The following is a 16,598-nucleotide window of genomic DNA, read 5'->3' as shown; positions in this document are numbered from 1 at the left end:
GTTTACCTGTAAAAAGTGCCTTGAGAATTAGAAAAAATGTCATTTATAAAAAGAATCCGCCTCCATTGTTTAGGTGGGTTTGCTTCATTTGTTGTGGAAGTAGAATATAAATATTTATTTATAAGTTTACGTTCACTCCATCAGGGATCAAACCCAAGACCTCAAAAAAGGTAGGCGAACGCGGTAATTACTACACAACGAGGGGGACTTTTATCTACTTGATTTTCTTATTCAGAATTTTCACCTGAGGAGACCTATCGAGTCAAAAACAATAGTCTAGAATTCAAATATTATTTCACTCAGAATCGTATGTGTATTTCATCCCCATGGACTCAGAGAACTTTCTTGTATCCGGAAGTTTATTGAAATTCTGACAGAAAAAGAAAAGCGGTCCATATTTACTACCTATAAGTGCAGAAACGTATACCTTTCTATATTTTTGTGAAAACATACGAATGAAGCAACATCTGGCAAACGCGCATATTAAAATACAATTAACTTTTGCATAATAACTCAAAAAAAAACGGTAGAAAGTGATTCTGAAACATTATTATATTTTCTCTGAGATGATTTATTATCTTTTTGACATACGAGTATGCCCATAGAAACTGTATGTAACGTTGCAGCAATGTTAATAGAGAGTTCTTCTAGAAATAGTTTTGAGAAGGGAAAAAGGCTTTATTTAATTAATTGAATAATTTGTAATATTGTAGTGTGCATTACTTTACGGGCTGTTTAACCCATTACATTATGAATTGTATTATAAGATTATATAAAATTAAGTCTAGATAATAAAGGAATTGCAAATATAATATCTATTCAAAGACCACTGAATCAGAACCAAAATATTTTTTTAATTAAAATAGAATCGATTAAATATTCATCAGGTGGGAACGAAAAACATTTATATTAGACATGGGCAACCTTTCCTAGGTCTGGGGCCAAATTACCATTCTGTCTCCGATTCATGGGCCGGACCAAATTATTAAACATAATAAAGTTATATTCAATTTAATAAAACACGTTGCTACTTCCTAAATACATTTTTATTCATGTAATGAACAACATGATATTGATATTATACACTGATTACAAATTTAGTGTGAAGATAAGCCTTGTACTTAAATTACGAGACTATCAATATTAGCGTTGGTATTGGAAAAGGATAATCGCACAAAATTTTCGAGATTTTAATCTGTTATACTCGTAAGAATTTTTTATTTTGTGTGTTTTATCCACAAAAAAACTATTTACATAAAAATGCATATGATTTTTCTTTCAAATTCACGTAAATTTGTACGTTTTTCGTGGTGCAAGAGGTCTGGGGGTTCGATTCCCAACATGGTTGATATAAAATATTTATTTAAAACTGTGTTTTTACACTCAAAATATTTTATAGTCCCTGAACTGGTACCTGAAGCGTAAGACTGATTATCTTACATTCATGTATTTATTTTAATCAAGATACGCTGCAATGAGGAACTTCAGCTTTACGGGAAATTAGATGCAATATTTTTTTTCTTGCCCGCGGTAAAAGTTGGAGCATTAAATTGTAGGGCAAAGTTTCCTGAAAAAAAAATATACAAAAAATATTCAATAAAAACGACCTACTTCGAACGACGTCACTGGTTCATATGAATCAACCAATGATAAGAGAGTTATGGAAGATTTACGGTTTGCTTGCCGTCAATGGACCGATGGCGGAACTGATCGAGAATAAGTGGAAGAAAACCTCTGACGTCACACGCGGAGTTATTTCAGAAATACAAAACTTAAAAAAATCAAAGCGTTGACGATACATAAAAATTGTAATTTTTTTTTTGGCATAGGTAGTTTAACAGTTTATTAACAAATAAAAATAAATAAAAACCCACTGAGCTTCCTCATTGGTGTACACATGCAGTGCCCTATGCACCATTAGGTGCGGAAAGGGGGAAATGATGATTATGCTTTTCCTTTTTGATTTAATAAAATAAAATAATATTGTATTTTAGAATTACGTAACATTTGATAATAATTTGAAATGTGCGGTTTTACGTTTTGTTTTGATTGCTTTTTATTATTAAGCGTCCGTGTCTCTAAATCAGGGGCGGCCAAGCGTTTTTTTAAAAAGCTTAAAAATGAGGAAAAACAGATGAAAGGGAATATTGATATCTAGGCATATACAGGTCTTGTGATCTGTGTATGATTACGTACTTATTCAAATCAATTTGGTGTTTACTTAGCTTAAATGAATTTTATAGATTAAAATAAAAATACTTCACTAAATGTTATTAAATATTTGTGTAAAACCACTTACCGATTTTTCTATATCAAACGGTTTCGAGACGCACCCGTATCTTTGTCAGGACACCAATTAAACCAACACGCAAAACCCACTACACACTTTCAAAAAATTGTTGAACAAAAATATGAAACCGACACGACATGCATTTTAATAAATACATGCACAAATTAGGACAAACATGCACTGATTAAATTATGAAAATATTCTATGATGTTTGAGAAATAGTTAAAAAGAGTAGAATAGATGGAGGGAGGGGATGAGCTAATTAGGTTTAGGGTAACCATTACAGTGGAACATTGTTCGGACTATATTGAAAGGTTGTTTGGTTATTGATCAAAAGAACCTTATTTTTTAAAGCTTTCCTAATGTGAAATATTTCCATTTACTTTTAACCCTTTATTATTTGTAGACGGGTACGTCTTAAAACCGGTAGACATATAAAAATCTGTAAGTAGTTATATACAAATATTTAATAAGATTTAGTAGAAATTTTGACCATAAAGTTAATGCTTTAAATATTAATAATAAACATAATTTAGGCCTCGTGGTGTAGGGGTCAGCGCGTTTGCCTGCCATGCAAGTTGTCTCGGGTTCAATTCCTGGCTTAGTTGATGTGAAATATTGATTTAAAACGGTGTTTAAACACTAGTATATTTTATTGTCCTCGCACAATTAGGTGTGAAAAAGGAATAAAAAAAGATAACGTTTTGGCTAAACACGGCTTTCTTAAGGGTTAATTACAAATTTACATAATATATGTAAACTTTACACAGTGAAGGTTGTGTGGGTGCTAAAATTGATTGGTTATTAAATTAAAAAGTAAAGTGGTACATAAAAAACAAAGCATATTTACTTTAATCTGTAAATGATAAAGGTTGCACAAAGTAAGTGCATGCGGCAGTGCGGGCGGCCTCCGTGGTATAGTGGTCAAGACGCTTGACTCACGCTCGGAAGGTTCCGGGTTCGATTCCCGGTGAGAACACAAAAATTTGAAAATGTGATTTTTCTCAAGTCTGGGTGTTCTGTGATGTAATTCACCACTGTAATTGGGCCTCCTGGCCTGTTGTGGTGCAAAAAAAAAAATGTTTAAACATTAGAAATGAATTATGTTTGTTTATATTATTTGAATAAACATTTATTTAAATATTTTTTATTTTAAGCTCTTACTGCTATTCATTTTATAATTTATTTATTTATTCATTCAAAATTATATTCATGAACTTAAAGGGGTTTCTTAGGCTGTGTCTGTGTTAAACCAAAATAATTAACAAAAAAAAATAGTCAAATTAATTAAATCATAATAACACACTTTGCAAATAAAATAAAAATCCAGAGAAATAAAGTGTAAATAATAAATAATAAAATTCCAAAGAAGATGAAATAAAAAATAATCAGATATAAATATTTAAATACAATTATACAAATTTAGTTACATACATAATCAAATATAGAAAATATTAGTATCATTGAAATCAATAGCAAATAATACAAAAACATTGAAATGATAACTGAGATATGGTTTTTATAAACTCACTCTGTTTCTCTAAATAAAATAATACAAAAATAATTCATGTTTTAGAAAAAAAAATGTAGAAACACTTTGCTTTAAAACACTTATTATTTATTTAATTATAGACCGGTTTCGAAACGACGCAAGATTTCTTATCAAGGTATCGTTTAGCAATCAAAATTATCTTGCTTAATGATTTTCACAGTGACTACTATATACTAAATCTAATTTATATACAGGCAATAAGTCAAGTCTTTATATCCAGTGGTATTTTGTTCTTGTAGAGGAATGAAGTGAAGGGTAAGGGGGAATCGGCTATGATTATTATTGCTCAATATGACATCTTTATTTCCTTAAAAATGTTTTACCTCTCAGATGCAATAAATTTCGAAAAAAAAAGTTAATATTTGTAAAATTAAATAACTCATCAAAAACATAACAATAAAAATAGCTAGCATAGAAAAAATAATAATTTTAGTTCCGACAAAACATGCGTTATGATATAAAAACAATTAGTTTAGTACAAAAATATATAATTCGGGCGCTAGAGGCTTATTCGTAAATACCCGACGCGTTATCCGTTCAGGATGTTCCGGATTCCACCCGAAATCCCTTCGTAAATAGCGGAGGAGTCGAATGGAGATACCCGACGCGTTGTCCACCCTAGTAACCAAAGCAAATAAAAATAATTTACTAGACATTTATGAGGTAGCCGAGATATTTTAACGAAAACGAGAATGTTTATGTTGAGTGCCGTTAGCAGGCGCTACTCAGAGGTGGATTTTTGAAATTGAACTTTTTTCGAAGCACCTTACTACCTTGCACAATTCTCAGTCAGAGAGGTCACTGAGTCTACTTTAGTGTACCTGTGCTATGCAAATAACCACAATTTCAACACTGAAATTTAATTTATTTTAAACTCAATTTATTCGACACTTACGGGAAAAATCTAGGTTAAAAAACCTTTTTAGAACTGGTTGAGTAAAAAAATTATGCTAATTTTAAATATTCCACAGCAAATTATAATTGTACTAGCCAAAAATAGGCAAATCGGTTTATAACAATACCGCTTAGAAAAATCATCCTAGTTTAAAATATTTCACACTGCTAATATAGGTTTCAGGACCAAATTGAAGTGCTAATTAATAATGAGTGATTCCGAAACATCGCGAGTACACATATTTCCGAGTATTACCGAAACACCCCAAATGGATAACGCATCTGGGCTGCAATTCTGAATGCTCCCGCGGTTGTAGAAAATACTTTTATAGCGCGAATTAACATACTAAATACGTAAATTTGAGCTATAAGAGCGTTTGCTACAGCCGCGAATGCGTTTAGAATGGCGGGTATAAAATACGCAACTGGGCGGATTCGGCCCGCGGGCCATAGTTAGCTAACCCCTGTCCCAGACTAATGATCCATGACTCCTAACTTCGACTTTTCCACAGAAAAACGATTCTAAATGAATGAGGTTTACTAAATCAAGCCAGTGAATGAAGTGACGATTCGTGTTTTTATGACAGTGATAAAAATATTACAAATAATTAAAATTTTCAACCTCAAGATTCTCCAACTGTGCAAGAAATCAACTGTTGATCAACCACGTGAAACGGTAAGAATTATTATATTATTATTTATACTTATTTATTTATTTATATATATACACCTAATGGGCATTTTAAGGACATATTTATACAAAGAAAATTACTATTAAAAAAGTAGAAAGACGCAATGGTATATAGTAGACTTTGTGGGAGTGGAAGCGGGAGAGAGATGTTTACAATTGAATTTGATTCAGTGATCGTTTGAAAGAAGACAACTGGTTATCAAAGAAATCAAGACTGGTATGTTTGTTGGCAAACCTAAGAATTCTGGGCATAGGGGAATGAAAACCATGGTTATCGGTATGAAAGAGTAATCTTTGTCTGAGGTTTCTAGTTGTGATATTTAATTTTATTGAGCTCAGTAGTTCAGGCGCATCAAATAGTGGGTTGAGAATTTTAAATAGGACTAGAAGGTCGGATTTATTTCAACGGTCTTGAAGAGAAGATATATTTAAGTTAGTTTTTAACTTATTATACGTATATTGGTCTCTGGATAAGCCCAACTTCCAGCCTATCTTTCTCAAAAATCGTTGTTGAACTGATTCAATATTTTTGATGTGAATATCATAATATGGAGACCAGATAACAGAAGAATACTCTAAGTGCGGGCGAACTAGGGAGCAGAAGAGAATTTTAAGGGTATTGATATTTTTGAAGTCAGTTGTTGTTCTGTTAATAAATCCAAGGAGTTTTAAGGATTTATTGATAACATATTCAATATGAATTGTAAAATAATGTTTAGTGTCAAGTGTTATACCTTAATCTCGTATACTAGACACGGATGATAATATTTCATCGTTCAGCGAGTAGTCGTATCAGACGAAAAAATCTTATTACCTCGCACTTACTTAAGTTGGGATGTAGATTATTGGATGAGCACCAGGTGCTAAAAGACATAAAATCAGATTGTAATAGTGAACAATCGGACGGGCTGTCAATCTGTTTGAGAATTTTAGTTTCATCAGCAAACAGCCAAATTGATGAAGTAAGAAAAACATTTTTTAGATCATTGATGAATAGATTGAATAGCAAAGGAGCAAGGTGGGCACCCTGTGGTACGCCCAAAGATACATTAATGCTGTTTGAGATGGAATTATTTTCCCTTACAAACTGTTTCCTTTCATACGATAAATTAATATAGATATAGATATAGATGTCCTTGTTGTGCCCTACAGATTAAATTATTTTTTTAAAGTAGTGATACGAAAACGTACCCATACCCAAAGTTACAGATTTTGTTTATTTACACCAGAGCTGCATTCGGGGAGACTGCATATACTACAAAAACTGGGAGCATACCAATTTTCGGTACATAAAATGTTTGTTTGTCCAAACAACATTCGTTTTTGTTTTTATTATTATTCGTTATAGGCAGGCAGCCTTTGCTGATGCGCCTATATCTGGTGTAGTGGTTTTTGCCCAAGGTCTTCTTCCTTCAAAATTTAATCCAAACGGTTTTTGAACTGGTTGACCGAAATGGAATGGACAACTAGGCTTAGCAATTTATTCCAGTCTGAAACTAGTCTGCTGGAAAGGAAGTTTTTCTTGGGGTTGAGGTGGAATTGGAGACGATAGAGAACGTTAGAGGACGTTGGATCCTAATCAGATTCTTTCCTTAAATTACTCCAATTTCTATCAATTTATTTATCTTTACTGGATGTTGCGGAATGTTAAAATAATAATATCCTACAAGTGCATCCCTGTTAGAAAGAAAAGTTTCATTTTTATACCGCTTGGCGTAGTTTAACGTTAAAAATATTTTTTATATGTTGATATGAATTATTTATAACTTATTCAATCACTTATAAATAATTACTTCCCAATGAAAAGTTACGCCATTATTTTAATAATGTTTATCCGAACGATTTTTACGCGTTTTCACGACAACGGCACGCATTTTTGTTTCGATTCTAAACGTCAAGCTCAAGTCACACCCGGCTGGCAATTAAAGAACGACTAAATATGCATTGGGCATCACTGAGCGTTTGGGCACCAGATAAGTGTCATTTTAAGGGCTCAAGGTGCATATATGTGTATTAATAGGTCTATGCAGAATACATGTTGGTTAGCCAAATTTCAAAATGGCGCCTTATTGTAAAGGACTAATCGAAGATTATCCATTTTGTCGCGTTCAGACGCTTTGTAAATTGACTAAGATATAAGATTTTTAAGAGAGATCGTTAGCGTACCCAATATTATAATATTTTATGCATCAGCACTTAACAAAAAGCACGTTTAATACATTATAAATAACAAATTAGGTTAGGTAAAAAATTTGTATTTCCTGCTAATTTTAATCAAACAATTATTGCTTTACTTTTTGCTTAGGAACCTTGTGTTTTGCACATCTTAAAAAATTTACTGGACGATCGACATAATTGATTATTTAAAATAAAACATTTTATTACAATTACTTATTTGTCTACCACGCCATCTCTAAACTACAGTATATGATCCTTTGAAATTAAAAGTTTACATGTTTACTCATATACTTGTATCTATGCATTTCACAATGTTTTGAAAGCGTGAGTCATAAAAATTCGTCAACATAAAAAGCTCCATCGAAAATAATTCAAGAATGATATTTACTGGATTTTTACATTATTATCATTTGTTATCATGGCTTTGCATTTTCAAAATGTTAAATCAGATAAAAATATCATCAAAAGGAAAAACTGTAACAATTAAAATAAATTAATTCAAGTACAAGAATTTATCAAAACAAGGATTCAAATACAAGGATTCTGATGAGCGTTTTAATTTATGTTCCTTGGAGGATAAAACATGGGAGTCCATTTTTTACCGTTTTGAAGTTAAATATGTAGAAATTATCGCAATAAGCTATTGTTTTATACGCAAATAAAATACCGAAGACCACTTTGGCCATATAGTGTTTTTTTACGTTGAAACTTAAATCTAAAGTCCACCTTGTTTTATTGCAAAAAACGTCAGTTGTTCCAGATACACTATATTTATATGTACTATTTATTATCAACAAAAAAAACATGTTCTAATACATTGAAAATACTTTATAAGTTGAAATTATACTATGTAAAAACTAAAATTTGTTATACGCAACTCCTATCAGGATATCAAAATGACATAAACAGACTACAAAGACAACAAAATATAAAATATTGAAGTTAGTATATGACCTTCCCTATCTAACTGCAACTAAAGAACTTTTTAAACAAACTAAGCAATTAAATGTAACTGAACTCTTTCAACTAGAATCATTAAAATTTATCCATAAATTAGCCACTAATGTAATTGTAGACGAAGAACTAAAACTAGTAAATAATTGTATTCAACATGGACATAATACGAGAATATCAAAAAAATACCATTTGTTACTTTCTAAAACAAGACAAGGACAATCAAGAGTAATAAACCAGGGACTGAAATTATACAATAAACTACCAGACAAAACTAAACAAAAGACTCAGACAAACTTTTCAAAAGATGTAAAAAATATTATTTTGTACAACAGAGTATGAATAAAAAATGTTTATATTATTTTTGTAAAATGAATGTAATAATCTGTAAGGGTTTATAAATAAACTTTTTTTTGTAATTTTAACATGCACGGTCAGATCAAATGATAGTGAGATTTTTCTGGAAAAACCTCGTACGGACATTTTGCTGAGACTTCTCCTTATTGTATCGACCAGAAGTGTGGAAGTGCTTCTTCTAGGTACAGTTATCTTATATCCAGCAACTTCATGTATTAGAAATACTGTTCTGACAAATTATGATTATTTTTTATTTTATTCAGACTCTGACTCGGCTGCGAATCGTCGAGTTTTTACAAAGGTATGTTGGCTTTTTTTTCAGTTTCAGTGCTGCAGAGCTGCGTTTATTCAATAATTTAATAATTTAAAACATACAGTCATACTTAAAAAGTATTAAAAACAACAAATTTTTAACATAAAAAGATCAATTAAGTTTTCATAAATTATGCAAAAATATAAAAATTAAATGTGATAGAAAAAATAAATAAATAAGACATTCAAGTGAGAAAAGAATAATTGTTAACATTTGCGTTTTTCGTGGAGGTTATCGTTAGTAATAAAATAATATAAATAAAAATACCGAATGCACACATGAACGTACATATAAAACATACACAAACATATGTATTACATGCGGCACATATACATATCATAAACCACTCAAGATGCACATTCAGCAACTATCCCAAATAATCGACCCCATGAAGAAATTTTCTGTATAAATGCAACGTGCAGTCAAAAATGTCTACATCAATACTGAGTCCATTATAATTTCTACAGGTACGTCTAATGAATGAATTCGAGGTATAATTGTTTTTACAAGTTGGTATAAAAAAGGGGAATTTAATCTGTTATAAATTTCATTTCATCTTAATTATGATATGATTATCTTGTATCCAAACTCAACACAGGGGCCTCGGCTTCATTGAGTTTGGGAAACGTTAATTTTTTTTTTGTATTATGTATGTATTTGTATGAATAAATAAATGAAATTAAAATAATGTTGTAAATTTGGCATGCTATCGTCAATTTTAATTAAAAAATATTAATGCTATAAGCCATACAACAGTTACCAAAATACCTGATTAGACGAGAGACGATTTCTAGTTTTGCTGAATGTGGTTCATGAGGTATGTTCCCAATCCCCCTTTTATCTCCTCCACTTGCACGAAAACCTCATTTACCCTATTCGCATTCGCGAACAATAACTTTCTCTTTAATTCTGTAAGCCACCATTTTGCTTTCAAAAATAAAAAATATCTGCCACGTTTCATGAATAATATAAAATAAGCCGTTAAGTCGTGAATAGTTAGTGAATTTGGTGTCAAATATTGAAAGTAAATGGAAATATAACATTAATGAACATATTAAGTTCTCCAAAACGAAAGCCATTTTCAGGAGAAGTGTGCAAGTTTGGATTTGCCTAGGAGAAGAGACTATAGCAGGAGACTGCTGTGAGATATTGCATAGATTTATATACTATTAAGCGTGTTGTCCAGATGTTATTATTTAATAATGTGCATGCTTCTACTTTCTATTATATTTATTTATATTTTTACAATTTTGTATTATTATACAGAATCATGTTCCCTCACTAGGATGTCCCGTGCCGAGGGAAAATTTTTACAATAAATATAATGATACATGCGTTAAATGAGTTATTTAAAATAGTTAACATAATAAAAAAGTAGGAACGTAATTAATCCAACTATCATCGTAAACATAATAAGCAATAAAAACTAAAATAAACTTAATAAATTCAGGTAGAGTTGTAGACAAAATTTCATAATCAGGACACAATTTTTTACCTATTTGGCTTGATCCACTCGTCGATACGTGCAAAACCCACCTCCACTATCCATTTTTTAATAGCAATTTTATATTGTGAGTACTACAATTTAACCGAGTAGTAGGCCAATCCTCTTTGACCAAAAGTTCTATTAATTTAAAATTGTTTTTGCAGCATCAGGGTGGAGTGTCTACACACTGCCCCTGGTCTCATAGAGTTAGGGATACGTTATTATTAGTTTTTTGTAAAATATATGTATTTGGATGAAATATAAATTTTAAAAAAATTTAGAAAGCACTAATTTTTTGATTTTGTTAGTGCGGGTGCTCATAAAATTATATTTATTTATTTAACTTTTTGGACGTAATGTAAATTGTACATTTGTGGGCTTATTGCCAAATGGTAATTTCTTCCAGCCAACCAATTGATTTAAACAAAAATTAAAATAGGATTTTTCCAATACCTACCGAAATAAAAAATCAGCGAATTAATTTATTTACTCTTAAAAGTTAATGCTAAAAATCCATCTGGAGGCGGTGTTCCAATGCCATGTTACATTAACCAAAAGAAGACATATTTTTAAATACTAATATTTAAAATCGAAAATTAATTATGTATTTTATTATTTATTAGTATGTACACGGCACAAAAGCCTTTTATAAACATAAACATAAATACATTTAACATTACAGTGTTCTATTACAAAATATGAAATAATATAATAACAATATATCTATACATATTACACAGTTGTTTATACATTATTCCATATAATAACTTGGGGATTTTAATACTTGGTAAAAAAAAATATAAAAAATGTAGATAACGCAGTATATTCGAAATAGCAAAAATCATAAATCATTGATTTGTTAGGATTGTTGCAAATGTATATTAAATGCCCTAGGTATAATACTAATTGTCTCCTGATAAGAACTCAGGGGTTCTCAACTGTTAAAATAAAATATAAAAATAAACAAAATAATAACCCTTTAAAAAATTAAAAATTATAAAATTAATTTTAATTTTAAAAACTTTAAAAAAAAGCTTGTATTTATTTTTGCATTTCCTTTTCTCTCTTTACAAATTAACATAAATACTTAAACGGCACTCAGAATCCTTAACTATGTCTTTAATAGAAAGTTTTAACTTTATTTGGCTAAATGTTAGCTTTTGATCCAATACAATACCCAGCTCCTTGATTTAAGATATCTTTAGTAAGACATGTTAATTTATTCTAGACTATATGACAAAGCTTTTTTTTTTGCAAAAAGTTATGGTTTGACATTTGCCAATATTTAGATGCGATTCGTTGTAACAACACCATTTGAATAAATCATTTAGGTTTTCTTGAAGGATATAACAATCATCAATGGTTGAAATAGTTTTAAATATCATAATGATATGTATACATGTATGTAGGTACTGGTCTATTATAAAATCATTTACTTGGGTAGCTTGTGTTATCCATCTGGCTGCTGGACACGCCGATGTGAATTTCAATATTTAAGTGGACAGAGGCAATCTCTTTTAACTCGTGATAGAGCATTTAGGACATGTTCGACTGAAAAACTCCCAGTTTTAACTGACCTGTCTGTGCAAAGACCCAGTGGAGGTCCAGCGGTGATACGCGCATTAAAAAGAAAGCCTTACTCTGTAATAGGTGGCGTTAGTTTACTCCCAACCAAGAAATGTCTCAATCGTATAGAAAAAAGTTATTTAAATGCTCTTCTTGATGCTTGGCAGTCGCGGTGGCAATCTTGCCTTCAGGGAGGGCTACCTTTATTTTTTTCCCTTCAATCCTCCAGCGCTTAAAATCTTCTCCGGTTACCCTTCCCCTGATTACTGGACTACTTCCTTTTTATTAGGTCGTGGTAAATTAAATAATAAATTTCTAAATTTGTTCCAACAGAAAGGGAAAACAATTTTGAGAAGGGAATAGAAATCTAGGCATTTACAGGGTTTATGACCAGTATGTAACATTCACAATTCTGCCGATGTTCAATCATCCACATTTCCTCTTCTCTTCCATCTGTTGACTTTTATGAAGTTAAAGAGCTGAAACCTTTATCATGTGTGTGAGATTCATCTGGCTGAACCAATTCACCTACTAGGCAACGCTTCAAAACAATTTTTATACTTCTTCTTTTACCAGTTAGTTGATTTAACAATGTTTTTAGTATGTCCAAATGTTTGCAGACTGGCTGGATTTCCTCCCAGTTATTTAGATCTTACTTTGTTGCAACGGAAGGAAAACATTTTTGAGAAGGGAATACGAAAGTCTAGGCATTTACAGGGCTTGTGACCCGTCATTGGCTGGTTTAAGTGGTCACTTTACTACTAGAATTCCATTCGTCTATGCGCTTTGTAGCTGCAAGATGTTTGTCAGTATAAGCTTTTATATAATGTAAATTAAATAAATTATAAAATAATTTCTAACATAATCTTTAACTGTAAATAAGGTCTAGATTTCTAACTGTTAATACGCTCCGTAGTTGCAGGATATGATGTAATCTAGATTCTTTCTGTAAACTTTTTATTTTTAATGTATTTTTTTATTAAAAACACGAATTAGTTTTTTTTTTTGTAAAATGTTATTCAGAGCTTGATTGCAACCGTCCATCCACTATGTGGCTGGAAGACATGTTTTTTTCTAGCTCCTATATATTTTCAAAATTTTAAATGACCTAGTGGAAAACGGGAACTAAAATCCCAACCGCCTATGTGCTCTGTAGCTGCAGGACGTGTTAAGATGTTTATTGAACAGCGTCCTCGAGGGGATTTTTCACAAAAATGGCGCTATAAAAATTATCCGGAATAAATAAAATCAAGTCTTGTATTATATGGTAGACAAATGTGACGTCAGAGCTACAAAACGTTAATAATTGTTATTCGTATGAAGGTACGTTTTTTTTTCTGCATGTGTTAGTGATCGACAATACACAAAAAAGTTTGTTTTTATTTGTTAGCTGGATTCAGGCTTGCTGGCACTTGTGTGCTTGGAGCGCACACCTGTCGTCCATCTAAATAAATCTCAATCTGAAACAAACCATTCAGAAGCCAGCTGCCAAATTGATTTTTTTTTCTGTTTAGTATCAATATCCAAGATAAACAAAAAAACACTGTAGATGTCCTTACGAATAGCGATAAAAGAAAATCACTGCTTTTCAATTTTGGTATGTATGGGAGTAAATAAATCTTAAATTTCATGTTTATTTAAATGAACAACCAGACCAAAAGGGTTAACTGAGCCATGCATTATAATAAGTAGGTTTGAATTATATGTTTATAGAGCCTTAGGCCATCTTTATTCATGTGATCGAAATACTTTCTTTAAATAAGAGCGCAAGAATAAACTCGTATAGTATCGCGAGTGTCGGACTTTTATTAAGAATGTATTAATTTTAAATAGGCTTCAGTGTTTTGCAACATTTGAACCTTTGATAATAATGTGTAATAAAAATAATACAGGGTGTCTTGTAAGTCAACTGCAATTCGCGCCTGGTCCCGTGGTAATGCCGTGGACTCACGAAGGATCAAATATAAGATGTTTGAACTTAATAGGAAAATATCACATGCTACAAATACTGATAAATGAAATGGATTAAGAATATTTATTTTTTCAAAATCAAGGATCAGAAGATTTATCGATAAGGACTCTTGCAAAACAATTATTGAACCACACGTTAACTACTGTAAAAGCATTTTATTTTTATCAAACAAAGAAAACATAGATAAACTAACTGTATTACAAAATAAAGCCTTTAGAATCATTTTGAAAAAAAAACAGATACACGAGGGTAAAGTCGATGGTAAATGAAATGAAATTATTAACATATAAACAAAGAATATTTAACAATACAATGATATTTGTTCATAAAATTATAAACTCTAATAAAAAAACAGAATTTTGGAAAAAAATTGATCGAAACCAGCATGAACACGATCACAATACTAGAGAAAAGAACAAAATTAGACTTCCATTTAGGAAAAAGGCAAAGTCACAAAATTCAATTTTATTTAAAGCAATTAAAAAGTTTTACGAAATGGAAAAAAAATATTCATGAAGAAAAAACATATCAAAATTTAAAATAATGGTCAAGACATATGTGATAAACAATTTATAAATTAAATATATTTGCAATGTTATTATTAGAACACACATAACAATATGTATGATATGTGTGCCCTACTTTAAGATTTAAATAAATAAACAAATAAATAAATATAGGTATTGTGGAGAAAAGTTTTCATACATAAATATAAAAAAATAAAATAATGAAAATACGTTGCTAGAAAAATGCTACGTGTTTGGCCTTGGTTGTTGTGACGTCAAGATTTGTGGTATTATTCTAAACAAATTTCAATGACCAGGAACAAATAAACAAATCAAACAAAAGAGCAAATTCAGATGCAACGCATTTTTTCGCTGATGGTACAAAACTGTGAGTGATTTATCCTTCAAAGAAGCTAGCGGATAAATTACTTGAATCAACGGAAAAGTCTGAAAATGGGAAAAATGATAAACGTAAAGATATAACTAGCATTTTGAAAAAATATGAATCTGGTAATTCGTCGACAATTGTTAAAGCAGATATTTACTAAACAACCAATGTACTAAGAAGGATTCAGAAACGCATCGCAGTGCTGTTATTTTATCTTCCACGAACTCTCGCGAAACTCGAGTCCAAAATAACCCTCTTTTAGCCCCTCCAAAACACCAAAGAGGAATAGTTCCGAAATACACAAGGACATTCAAAAGCAGAAGACAAAAAAACTGAGCAAAAACATGAACCGAGTGTTGAAAAAAGCGCTGTAGATTCTTTTTTTAAATTTTATTTGAAAATTTATTAATAAACCCTTACGGATTATTACATTCATTTTACATAAAATAACATTTTTCATTTTTACTTGTTCAAAATAATATTTTTTACATCTTTTGAAAAGTTTGTCTGAGTCTTTAGTTTAGTTTTGTCTGGTAGTTTATTGTATAATTTCAGTCCCTGGTTCATTAGTCTTGATTGTCCTTGTCTTGTTTTAGAAAGTTGTATATGGTATTTGTCTGATATTATCGTATTATGTCCATGTTGACTACAATTTTTTACTAGTTTTAGTTCTTCGTCTACAATTACATTAGTGGCTAATTTATGGATAAATTTTAATGATTCTAGTTGAAAGAGTTCAGTTATATTTTATTGCTTAGTTTGTTTAAAAAGTTCTCTAGTTGCAGTTAAATATGGAAGGTCATATACTAACTTTAATATTTTATTTTGTTGTCTTTGTAGTCTGTTTATGTCATTTTGATATCCTGCTCCCCATAATAGTTGCGTATAACATATTTTAGTTTTTACCATTGTACTGCTGGTCGTATTGCATTACCCGAAAGCGAAAAAGTTGAAACGCTTAGAAGACTCAGAGAAAAGGTTGCAGATTTGGTAAATGAGTTTAATAAAACTCCAACACGTACTGATACCCCTTTTATTTTTATCGGTGATTTCGGCACACCATGTATACCTGTATTAAATTTCATCAAACTATGTCAATATGTTATAAAGTAAGTCAGTTTGTACATTCGCTTTGAATTAATGTCGTATTTTTAATCAAAAAGAACAACTTATGTAGGTCCAAAGTATTGCAAAACCATTCCACATATTATCGTTAACGGAATATTCAAATAGCTCAAGGGACTTGTTTATACCAATTTACGCATAAACGAACCAGTCTCAATCTTTGTATAAGATTTATTCATTTGTATTAATTTTATTAATTTGTAAATTTACAATGTTAAATAAATTTATTTACTAGTATAACACTGTAAAATTAATCAAAATAAATATATCTAATTTTATTATATCCCTAATAGACACCAAGCATTTTGATCAAAATTTTAAGGCGC

The 16,598-nt window shown here is 30.7% G+C and overlaps 1 protein-coding gene across 2 annotated transcripts in view; it reads left to right on the top strand.

Annotated features, from left to right (window-relative positions):
* sano (CABIT domain-containing protein serrano) overlaps positions 1–16,598 on the top strand; it is a 209,459-nt gene that overhangs the window by 4,263 nt on the left and 188,598 nt on the right. For both annotated transcript variants that reach the window (XM_088228884.1, XM_088228882.1), the window contains exon 2: positions 5,249–5,412. The gene's annotated coding sequence lies outside the window, so the exon portion shown is untranslated. The remainder of the gene's footprint in view (positions 1–5,248; positions 5,413–16,598) is intronic.

This window comes from Micrasema longulum, unplaced genomic scaffold, assembly GCF_059751315.1.
Source record: "Micrasema longulum isolate JH-2025_06_02 unplaced genomic scaffold, ASM5975131v1 h1tg000614l, whole genome shotgun sequence".
In the NCBI taxonomy this organism is placed as follows: domain Eukaryota; kingdom Metazoa; phylum Arthropoda; class Insecta; order Trichoptera; family Brachycentridae; genus Micrasema; species Micrasema longulum.
This window is presented reverse-complemented; position numbering and strand designations above follow the sequence as displayed.